The following is a 13,131-nucleotide window of genomic DNA, read 5'->3' as shown; positions in this document are numbered from 1 at the left end:
ATGGATAAGGAAGACAGTGATTCAAAATCAGAAGATCTCCTGGAATTGATGGCAAAACTCAGACTCGAATGCTGATGAGGAAGAAGAACACGAGGTAAGTTTTCAAGACATCAAAAATAAAATACATCCCTACTCTAAACATAAATTAATTTTCTTGTATGTTATCTTGATTGATGCATATCAAAAGGTTTCTGATGAAAAGGAACGGTTGATGAATGATTATGCATCACTTAGGTTTGAATAAACAGATTTGAAAATAAGTAGAGAAAACCTTGAAGTCTTTCTATTTGAAAGGACTAGATTCTTGTGTTGGAAGATGAAAAGGTTACCTTAGAAATTGAGAACAATAAATTGTTCAATACTCCCAATAAGGTTAAAGACCCAGCCACTGATATTCATGAAAAACTAGAGAGTGAACTAAAATAAGCTAATAAAAATCTGCTAGTTGAATCTGAAAAGGTTAGGATGCTTCAAAAAAATTTGGATAAGGCCAAGTTTGAATTAGATAAGAACTTAAAATGGACCAGCTCTTCCCAAATAATGTTTAAGATACATGGAAACCACCGTTGCAACAAAAAAGGTCTAGGACATACTAAGGTTAAAATTCCATATAATCCTCATAGCAAGTATGTAGACATTCCTAATAATCGCTTTTGCACTCACTGTGGTAATAGTGAACACTTAAGAAACATGCATAGCTAGAATTCAAGCATGCCTGAAAAATATTGCATATGTTGAAAAAAGAAAAGTGATGAAACCTGGTTCTTCACTGAAAAGTGAAAAACTACTAGGATGGACTAAGAAGAATGTAATTCATCATTTTACTCAAAAAGGGGACCCAAGCTTGTCTGGGTTCCTAAAGCTAACCCCTGAATATGTTTGCAAGTTAAGGTGAGAGGACGCAAGAATTGGTAGTATGTGGATAGTGTTTGCTCCCGCCACATGACTGAAAATACAGATAATTTTCTCTCATTGAGAGCATGTTAAAGGAGTGTGGGCTTTGGCAATGACAAAAAGAAAAATATAATCGGTATAGGTAAGATTGGTAAGTCTCACTCTCATGCTATTGAAAATGTGTATTATGTTAAAGGTCTGAAGTACAGCTTGTTGAGTGTTTCCCAAATGTGTGATAAAGGTAACCATTTCCTCTTCACTTCTAAAAACTGTATGATTACAAATGAAATTTTTGTCAACCTGGTTCTCCAAGGAAAAAGGAACAAAAATAATTATAAAGCTGATACTGACTCCTTTCCATGGCATAAGAGAATATGGCATGTTAGTTTTTCTATATTGAACAAATTAATTTCCATGGACCTGGTCCTTGGCTTACCAAAGTCAAAATTCACAAAAGATAAAATTAGTGATGCTTTTGCTAAATGTAAGAATGTCAGATCATCATTCAAATCCAAGAAAGTGGTAAGTACCTCTCGACCTCTAGAACTACTTCACATGGACTTATGTGGACCAATGAGGGTTCAAAGTAGAGATGAAAAGAGGTATGTATTAGTAACTATTGATAATTATTGTAGGTTTATCTGGACTATACTTCTGACAACTAAGGATGAAACATATGATATGTTTGTGACTTTTGAAGAAAATTGAACAATCAAGTAGTTGGCATTAGATCTGAGCATGGAACTAAATTTGAAAATGTTAACTTTCTTGAGTTCTGTGCTAGCAACGGTATAGATCATAATTTCTTTGCACCTAAGATATTTGTCACGACCCAAAGTCCAACTAGTCGTGATGGCACCTAACCCAACCTGCTAGGTAAGCCAATTAGCAACAATAATCCAATTCATTGAGATTTACTGAGAAATGTAATGATAATATAACGAAACTTCTATACAAAGAATTCCCAAGGACTGGTAGTACAAATCATGAGCTTCTAGGACTTAGAGTTTACAAAGATGGTATGAAAGAAATACATCATCTGTTTGAAATATACATGAACAGATTAATAATTCTAAAGCTACCAAGAACAAGAGGCAGTTATGATCGGAACGCAGGTACATCTTCAATGCTAGCTCCCGCCATACACATCAATATCAACATCCAAAATCTGCACGCAAGGTGCAGAAATGTAGTGTGAGTACAATTGACCCCATGTCAATAAGTAACAACCCTAACCTTAGGTTGAAAGCAGTGACGAGCTTGGACAAAGGTCAGAGTCCAACACCAATAGCCAAGAACAATTCGTAACAATATAAGAAAAGCAGTACAAGTAATGACTCAAAAATATTATGCTCAGCTCGTTCACAGTTACGGAAAATAGTCATGTTTTTTAGGTATAACAGTAAAACCCAAATCTTTTATCGAAATCACCAAAGTATGAGTAAGTAAGAAAAACTGTGATTTTCCCCAAACCTTTCAACAATAAGTAAGATGTTTCATTATAAGATAGCGAGGAAAGTACTTCTCTATACCTACATGTCAATGTGCACATGAAATCATGAATGTCACAAAATAGTGTAGCATGAGAAAATGCATCTCTATACCTGTATGTCAAGTATGCATGTCAGATGCAATGCGTCACAGTGATGAACTCATGTACTCACACTCTCAGATTACTCAATATCACAGTCTCATACTCCCGCTCATCACGCCCAATCCCATAAGTCATTGTATTCCCTCTTAACACCCCAAAAGTACCACATTCGAGACACCTACTCTAAAGAGACCTTCTGTGAATCTAAAGGTGTTTCTTTTACCTTCCTAATATTGAAATGTAGAATCCATAATGATATAGGAATACCGCGAGTCTCGACACCATCCAATGAAGCTCTCAGATTCTAGCCATATACAAATCCGAAAAATTCTTAATTGCTACATACAAATCTTGAATCCATGAGAACCTTCTCGAGAGTCATCCACTCTGCTCAAATCTCAATTGCACCACCCAAACGGGCCGAACGACCTCTGCCCCATTAGCACGACAACACCCAAAGAAGTAACCCCGGCTTAACACAACCAAGCAAATTCCTATTCAATGTGCACTACATCCTTTATGAATAACAATTCAATCATTATATGATTACTATATATTCATAACATGTAGTACACCATGCATCCTGAAATTTCCTTGCTTAATTCATCCTCAAAACAAGCCTCTACAAGTCATAACCGATCCACAAGTATGCCTCAGACCGAAAAACCAATACAACACGTAACTATGCAATCAAATCGTCAATAGAAGACTCCCTCACTTGGCTCAAAGCCATAGATAAATATACTAGATAACTCACAATGCCCATACTCTATTACTACCATAATACCGCAGTGAGATTCAACTAAATCCTTCATAAGCTCATGTAATACAAACCATATAATACCTCAAATCATCTGCTAAGCTCGCATCCTCATGACGGTCAGGTCAACCTCCTAAAGCGATCCAAACCAAATCGCAACACATATAACCCACTAGTAGCGAGAAACTCTCTACACAACCATCATAAGGGTCACACATCTGTAGATTACCTCACATGTGATAACCCACCTTTTTAGCCTCAAACTGACATCTCTCTATACCCTTTCATAGCCACAACTACTACGCAATCACTTAATCTTCCTGAGTCTGAACTCATCAACAAGACATAAAAATCTACTTTGGTCCACAAATGAAATAACACGAAAGAATCTCTCAAAACCTTCATAAATCACGACCGTATGACACATCTACAGAAATTGAGAATCTAATAGTCCTTTTTACATCTCAAGTAAACTCTTCCTGTCACATTCAAACCATCTGAACACATCCCGCAGTCACATCATACTCATTATATAGCCATCCAACCACTCATCGAGCCATAACTCCACTTATAGGGACACTATCGGACATAAAAGTCCAAAAGCACATGCTCACTCAACCGAAATCACCGTGCTCAAGCTATAGTCAAAACCCGACCTTAAGTCCTCCAGACTGGCCCATCCTCAGCACATAGAAAACATATCTCGCACCTCATCCATGGAATCCATAAGTCGTCGATGCACAACTGATACCAAGCACCCACCTACGCATACGAGTGAGTGGAAAGAATTTAAAGAGTTACGCTTCAAGCTGGATCAATGCCGCATGATAAGGAAAGAAAGATAAGAAGTTTATCCTAAATGTTCTATAGCCTCTCGAAGATAGGTATGGACGTCATCATACCGATTCACAAGACTCTACTACACACTTTCTAATGACTCGTAGAACCTATGAACCTAGGGCTCTGATACCAACTTGTCACGACCCAAAGTCCAACTAATAGTGATGGTACCTAACCCAACCCGTTAGGTAAGCCAATTAGCAACAATAATCCAGTTCATTGAGATTTACTGAGAAATGTAATGATAATATAACGGAACTTCTATACAAAGAATTCCCAAGGACTGGTAGTAAAAATCATGAGCTTTTAGGATTTAGAGCTTACAAAGCTGGTATGAAATAAATATATCATTTGTTTGAAATATACATGAACAAATTAATAATTCTAAAGCTACCAAGAACAAGAGGCAGTTATGACCGAAACGCAGGTACATCTTCAATGCTAGCTCCCACCATACACATCAATATCAACATCCAAAATTTGCATGCAAGGTGCAGAAGTGTAATATGAGTACAACCGATCACATGTACTCAATAAGTAACAACCCTAACCTTAGGTTAAAGCAGTGACGAGCTTGGACAAAGGTCAGAGTCCAACACCAATAGCCAAGAATAATTTGTAACAATATAAGAAAAGTAGTACAAGTAATGACTCAAAAATATGATGCTCAGCTCGTTCACAGTTACGAAAAATACTCATGCTTTTTAGGTATAACAGTAAAACTCAATTTTTTTACCGAAATCACCAAAGTATGAGTAAGTCAGAAAAACTGTGATGTTTCCCAAAATATTTCAACAATAAGTAAGATGTTTGATTATTAGATAGCATGAGGAAAGTACTTCTCTACGCCTATATGTCAATGTGCACGTGAAATCATGAATGTCACAAAACAATGTAGCATGAGAAAATGCATCTATATGCATATATGTCAAGTATTCATGTCAGATGCAATGCGTCACAGTGATGAACTCATGTACTCACACTCTCAGAGTACTCAATATCACAGTCTCATACTCCCGCTCATCACGCTCAATCACTCAGCACTATATAGTACCCGCTGCGGTGTGCAGCCTGATCCCATTATGAATCAATAGCATTTGCGCTCACTGTTGGTGTGCAGACTCCAGAGGGGTAGATCTAGCCCAAGCGCTAATAAATCCCGCTACGGCGCGCATCCCGATCCCATTGTGAATCAATAATACCTGCTGCGGCGTGCAGCCTGATCCCATTATGAATCAATAATACCTGTTGTGGCGTGCAGCCCGATCCCATCATAAATCAATAATACCTGCTACGGCATACAACCCGATCCCATCAATATCACTCACAATCCGGCTCTCAGGACCCAACTTAGTCATCAATCTCTCTAGTCTCTCGGGCTCACAATGTCATGAAAATCAGCCCAAAAATGATGATATGATGCATCAATAAATGGCAACAGAGACTGAGATATGATATGCAAATGAATGAGTATGACTGAGTATGTAATTGCAATATAAGTAAATAACTCAATAGCAGAAATGACCCCAGTGGGTCCCAACAGGATAAGCATATAGCCTAGATATGGTTTCTAAGATGGATCACAACTCAATTACCCTAGCACGTAGAAATTTCATGAATAGAAATAAGACTAGGTCACAACATAGTACCACAGAATCAATCGAGTCATAATTTACACGGTGCATGCCCACACGCCTGTTACCTAGCATGTGCGTCGCCTCCACACCAAATACATAGTATGTATATTCAGGGATTCATAACCTTAGCACCAAGTTTAAAAGTGTTACTTACCTCAAACAAGCCGAATTCCAATTCCGAGCAAGCCAAACGATACTTCAAAAATATCATCCCGCGCGTACCGATCTCCGAACGGCTCAAAACTAGCCAAAAGCAACTCAAGAACATCAAATAATGCCAAAGGAAACAAACCCAATCAATAAAGGTGGAATCTTTAATCTAAAGCCCAAACTCAACCAAAAAGTCAAATCCGGGCTTGCATCTCGAAACCCGACAAAACTCACAAAATCCGACAACCCATTCAATTACGAGTCCAACCATAATAGTTCCACTCAAATCCGACTCCGAATCGATGTTCAAAACTCAAAATTTTACTCTATAAAACTTTAGACAGACACCCCTTCCCCCCCCAATTTCTCTTTTGAAATCCTCAATCAAATGCAAAAAATAAAGATAGATTCATGAAATAAAATCAAAACCGAGTCGAGAACACTTACCCCAATCCATATGGTGAAAAATCGCTTCAAACATCATCTTAATCCGAGCTCCATAGCTCCAAATATGCAAAAATGGCAGAAACCTCTGAAATAAAGTACTTTATAATCACTAGACGAATGAATGAACCGCGATTGCGGATATACCATCGCGATCGCGAAGAAGAAAATGTATTGCCCAGAATTAACCTATGCGATTATGGAACAACTTTTGCTATCGTGAAGAACAAACAACACTGCCTCCAATAATACGCTATGTGATCGCTCAAATAGCCATGCGAATGTGAAGCACACAGGCGACCAAGCTTCATGAACGCGTTGAAGAAATTCCAGCTCCCAGTTTCTCATCTCTGTTCTACGCGATCGCGGTGCCCATCATGTGAATGCGAACAGTAACCCACACAGCCCTACGCGAACGCAGCCATCCAATCATGACCGCGATGAAGAAAATGCCTCAGCTCCAGATTTTCTCTACGCGAAAATATACCCATCTTCGCGATCACGAAGGACAACCAAGGAACCCGAAACCAGCAACAACCAGCAATGAAAACATGAAGAAAAATGATCTGAAATCAATCCGAAACATGTCTGAGCCCCTCGGGACCCCGTCTGAACATACCAATAAGTCTCATAACATAACACGGACCTACTCGAGGCCTCAAATCACGCATAACAACCTCAAAATCATGAATCACACCTCAAATTGAACTTAATGAACTTTTAAACTTTCAACTTCCAAAACACGTGCCGAATCATATCAAATCAACTCGGCATGAACTCAAATTTTGTGCAAAACTCCCAAATGACATAATGAAGCTATTCCCATTCCCAAAACCACAATCCGAACCCGATATCATCAAAGTCAACTCCCTGTCAAACTCATGAACATTCCAAACCTTCAAATTTCCAACTTTCGCCAATTAGTGCCGAAACCTTCTAGAAATATCCAAATGCAAATATAGGCATACGCCCGAGTCCAAAATCACCATCCGGACCTAACGGAACCATCAAAATTCCGAACCAAGGTCAAATATGAAAAAGTCAAACTTGGTCAACTCTTCCAACTTTAAAGCTTCAATCATGAAATTCATTCTTCCAAATCAATTCCGAATAACCTGAAAACCAAAACCGACGATTCACACAAGTCATAATACATCATACATTGCTGCTCAAGACTTCAAATAGCTGAATGCAAATGCAAATACTCAAACACAAGCAGCTGAGTCGTTACAACATTACAGCAAAATGGTGTTGTAGAAAACAAATAGAACTCTAAAGGATATGGTACTTACTTAAGTCTTTTTTAAGAGAAAATGGCTCAAGCATTTTATTTTATGGGTAAAAGGGATACTTTTAAGGATGAAGAGTTAATGAGCTTTAAAAACATAATACATCATTAAGGCTTTTTCATCACATTCAACACATCAATATATATACAGTCTCTTAGACGAAAACATAATCATAAGCCAAAATAAAAACTTTTTCATTAACTTTACACATTGTAAACTTGTTGTTAAAATAAAAGAGGGTATCTATTTTTCGTGTATTTTTCTTCTTTCCATATAGTTTCTTCAGAGTTGTGATTTAGTTCTCTGAACATGCCTATCAAGAATGACAATAAAGTTACTCCTCATTTATCAAGCCTGCATTAATTTCAATGGTGTCCAAAAAGATAAAGTGTGAAGAGTTGCGCATATATTTTGTAGTACCTACACATCAAATACTGAGTGAACTGAAAGTAACCTTATGTTTGAAGTCATTCTTAGGATGATATCCAATTTTCTCCTAGTGAATTCATAGGGTCCAATGGATTCAATGGCTTATCTTACTCTTTATCACGTCACATAAAACTTTTTTTTTTCTGGCGATACTTTCGATATACGAACTTACCTTCCATGGATTCTCACTTGCTAGGATGTTTTCTTGGTTAAGTGTTTCGAATCTTTCTAGAACATTCTTTTGTTATCAATCTGTGTTTGAAAAATAATTTTTGCAAAATAAATACGAAAGTAGAAACAAAACAGAAATAGAATCCGAAGAATAAAAGTTCAGAGCCCAACAAAAAATTGTGTTTCCTTAATGAATTTAACCTCATCATTGTTTCCCAAGATTGTTGGATTAATTCCTTCCAGGATAGAACAGAACAACTATTCTGTAATACCGACAATGAAAATTACAGAACTTCGTCGAACTCAACAAACGACAGTAAACCACACTGATGCTTACGTTTTGATTTTGAAAATAATACAGAAATGCAGAAGATAGAGGGGAGAGTATGTAGATTTTTGGTGGTGGAAAAGTGAGGCCAAGCCTCTGAATTTATAGCCAAGCAGTCTGGGTTGAATAGGTGCGAAGGTATCTGTTCACATGAGGTACCATTTCGGCAGAAAATATTTCTGCTTGGTCACGAATTTTAAATTTGAAAACGACCGTTAGGAAATTAACCGCGAAATAAAATCCACGCCAAAAATATCGGGAAAAAGAAAATAAATAAAGGAAAATGGAAAATAAGTTTGATCCAAAAAATAATCAATCAATCATATCAATTGATCGAATCTGAATCTGAATCTAAATCCTAATCTGAAGCCGAAGCCGAATGAGCGACGACGACGGCGCGATGCACCACTTCTTCTCAACTCTTTAAGAGCTAAAAGATGTGCTTCTCTATATAGGCACAATGATTTTCTTTCCATTTTCCGATGAGGGATAAAGTGTCTGAGTAAAAGAAACACTTCAAACATTTCTTTTTCCTCCAATTTGTTTCCCTCAATTTCTCATTCACACCTCCTTATTTTAATTAAATAAAACCCCAACAATCCCCCACATGAATGGGGAATGGCTATGTGAAAATATGCATGCCTGAAAAACTGTGTGATTTACAAGCAAGGATTAATCGTATCTGAACAAGTCAGTTTTCCTTTGAACTTTCCGTAGTGAACTTATGTCGGATATACTCGGTCAATCGGTAGATTTGATATCTTTGAATCATTGAACTTTTGTGTATACCTAGACAGCCATAAGTCACACAATTAACCCTTTAACTGTCTTTGATTCTCATTGTTGTGTTTGTTTCAGCCATGAATACCACCTGGTTCATAAGTGCGTAGAGAACTGGCCTTACAGAATTCTCCTTGAAGAGGCTTACACTTCATACTTACATAGGTGATTCCTAAACGTATTATCCCGTAGATACACTATTTGATATACTTCGCATCAAACGTAGAAACCATTAAAAAGCCTTAATGGTTTATCCTGGTACTAAACATTATCTTCATCACGAGAATGGATCAAAGTTTTATTTGACAATGTTGAACCGTCATTAGTGAATTTGTTTGATCTCCTTGAACCTAGATCTTGGGATCTCCAGTCTTCTAGGTAGAATTACCGCTACAATGACTTGTCCTCGGTCATAGTCTAATTTCCTTCGATGATTTATCAACTGCCTCTCTATTTAGGCCTTTTGTAAGAAGATCAAACACATTATCTTTTGACTTTACGTAGTCAATTGTGATAATTTCACTAGAGAGTAGTTGTCTAACAATATTATGTCTTTGTTATGTGACGAGATTTTCCATTATACATAACACTTCCAGCCCTTCCTATTGTCGCTTGGGTATCGCAATGCCTGCATATTAGAGCCACTGGTTTGGGCCAAAATGGAATATCTTTCAAGAAATTCTGCAGCCATTCAGCTTCTTCTCTAGCCTTATCTAAAGCTATAAACTCAGCCTTGTAGAGCGAGCGATGTATGTCTGTTTGGATGATTTTCAAGACATTGCTCCTCTACCACTAGTAAACACGTATCCACTTGTGGACTTTGTTTCTGATGACCATGTGATCCAATTTGCATCACTATATCCTTCAATTACCGCAGGATACTTTTTGTAGTGTAAAGCATAATCTTAGGTATGTTTTAGATACCCCAAAACCTGTTTAATTGCTATCCAATGAGTTTGGTTGGGATTATTTGTATAACGAATCAGTTTACTTACTGCACAAGTTATATCAGGTCGTGTACAATTTATGATGTACATTAAACTTCCCAACACTCGAGCATAATCCAATTGAGATTTGCTCTGACTTAAATTCTTTGTAAGAGCAACATTTACATCAATCAGGGTCTTTGTGACTTTAAAATCTAGATACTTGAATTTTTCAAGTACCATTTTAACGTAATGAGATTGAGACAATGCCAGTCCTTGAGGAGTCCTATGGATTTTAATTCCTACAATTAAATCAACAACTCCTAAGTCTTTCATATCAAACTTGCTAGCAAGCATATGCTTAGTAGTATTTATATCCGCAATATCTTTGCTCATTATTAACATATCATCAACATATAAACATACAATGACTATATGATTTGGAGTATTTTTAATATAAACACATTTATCACACTCATTAAACTATAATCTTTTTGCCAACATTATTTGGTCAAATTTCGTATGCCATTGTTTGGGTGCTTGTTTCAATCTGTAAAGTGACTTAACAAGTCGGCATACCTTTTTTTTTTTCTGAAAACCACGAACCCTTCAGGTTGTTCCATATAAATTTCTTCCTCCAAATCTTCATTTAAGAAGGCTGTCTTCACATCCATCTGATGGATTTCAAGACTATACACGGTGACTAAAGCTATTAACACCCGAATAGATGTAATTCTCGTTACCGACGAGTATGTATCAAAATAATCAAGACTTTTTTGTTGTCTAAACCCTTTGACAACTAATCTTGCCTTATATTTGTCAATATTACTATCAGCTTTCATTTTTTTTTGTCAAATCCACTAGGCATTGTGCCTAGGGTTGGTTTTTATACATAAAATAGAAAATTACATCAATGGAGGAGGGAATGAACCTTACCTCTAATCCTATGATGGATAACCAGCTGATTGTCAAAATTACAATCAATTGGATCCTGTACAATATGTGAAGTTAGACCTATAAGATAGTACCATATGCCAATCCACTATTGGATTTACAATTGGTCCCCCAAAATAAAAGAAACCTAGGTCAACTATGCAAAAAGAATGGAAGGACTTCTTCCATTTACAAGAGGTGCTATATCTAGAGATTGAGTAAATTAATCCCAAATAAAGTGACAAATATGTATGGGGAAAAGTTCCATTGTAACAGAAACCTATCTTTACCATGGCTTAAAAAATGTCATGAAAGAAAGCCAAGTTAAAGAGAAGCATGTGAGCATCGAATAAATAGGGAGCAGTGAGTTGTCTTTGGGTAACAGAAGAGATGGAGCACTGCAAGTGCAATTGTAGCTGTGAGTGTGGCTGTTTGTTATTGAGCCTCTGAAATGTCCCAAAAGAAATCTTAACATTGTGTCCATATAGTGTGTGAACAGATGCACCGGACAAAGCAAGGCAAGCTGCTGATGATTGCAGTCAGATATGTTGAAGGCTGCCCTTAGAGCGTGCAGAAATAATCAACTGGAGCTGGAGGCTGCTTGTTATTGTAACATAGTGATCAGTTAGGTTTCAATCCCTAAGAATGTTCCCTTGGATCCTATCAGTGATGCACGATATTGATGTATGTGCCCAGTTGTCATGGTCAGAAAGATAAACCCAATCCAGTTGATATACTTTCAATAGACTGAGCAACAGTGCTAATACCACACATTGAATGTACATCAATGGTCTAGATTTGTCCAATGTACCTGCAAAAATGAGCAAACATGTTAGTAATAAGAGTACACCATTGCTCTGCTTCCAATGGATGACTGTGGCTCTGTAGTCAATGAAACAGTAATGCAGGAGGTGGTTTACCGTTCTCAGGTTCTTGTGTCTACTGAAAAATGATGGGGGGTTTTGAATTGTAGCTGTAGATGTGAGTGGGCTATTTGTGGAATTGGTTACTGCTGGAGAAATGTTGGTGCTTCAGTTGTGAAAGCTTGTAGGCATATGAGTCATTGTGTATTGCGTGTGGTGATCTACTGTTTTGAGGTGGATGTTGTTGCATTTTTATCTGTCTGCTATTAATTTTGGATTGGACAATTGGACCTTTGAGTGTTGCCAAATTGTTACTACCATGCTCTGATGTGTAACATTGGTAGACAACATTGGCTAATAGATCCTTCCTATATGTTGTTAGATGATAATATCTTTGTGTGATTATGGAATTATGGTACTTTGTACCCTTGTCCTACACTCAGTAGAATAAGCATTGTGAATGCTAATACCACACACTGAGTGTAGGCCAAGTGATTAAGTATACCATAAGAGTTAGTACCTACAAAAAAGAAAGCAAAGTTAGTGAAATAACTGTACTTTTTTTTGCGAGTAAGAGTGGGTGTCCCCCATGTTCTTGTGGCTTCTGAAGACAGATGAAGGTGAGTTGAGTAGGTTGTCAGTGAGAGGGTAGAATGGAGGAACATGGAAAGATAGGTGGTTGCTATTCATTTTCATGAAGGTGTGCCAAGGAAGCTTTGTTGTCAGGTTCTTGTGGGTTCTGTAGCAAGGTGTAGGTGAAGATATAAATTATTTTACGATGACCCAAGTTGATGAGCTAACTCTAATTAATAAATTATTAGCATGATTTTTGTCTTCTTGGATTGGTGCTTTGGAGATTGAAGGTGGTTGTTGTTGTGGTGATGAGTTATGGTGGAGATTGTAGGCAGTGGTGGTGGATCGCATTTGTTGTTAGTATGTTGTGGTGATGGTTGAGTGTGATGTGGATCAAGGGGGTAGGGTGTTTGGTTAGGTGAGGACCTGTGAGATATATGGCTTGTGCTGGCAGTATAAGTCTCCTGCTATTTAGGTTTTTAGGCAAGGTGGTTCTTGAGGCTTTAAATTGGTAATGATT

This window comes from Nicotiana tomentosiformis, chromosome 3 (assembly GCF_000390325.3).
Source record: "Nicotiana tomentosiformis chromosome 3, ASM39032v3, whole genome shotgun sequence".
Lineage (NCBI taxonomy): Eukaryota > Viridiplantae > Streptophyta > Magnoliopsida > Solanales > Solanaceae > Nicotiana > Nicotiana tomentosiformis.
This window is presented reverse-complemented; position numbering follows the sequence as displayed.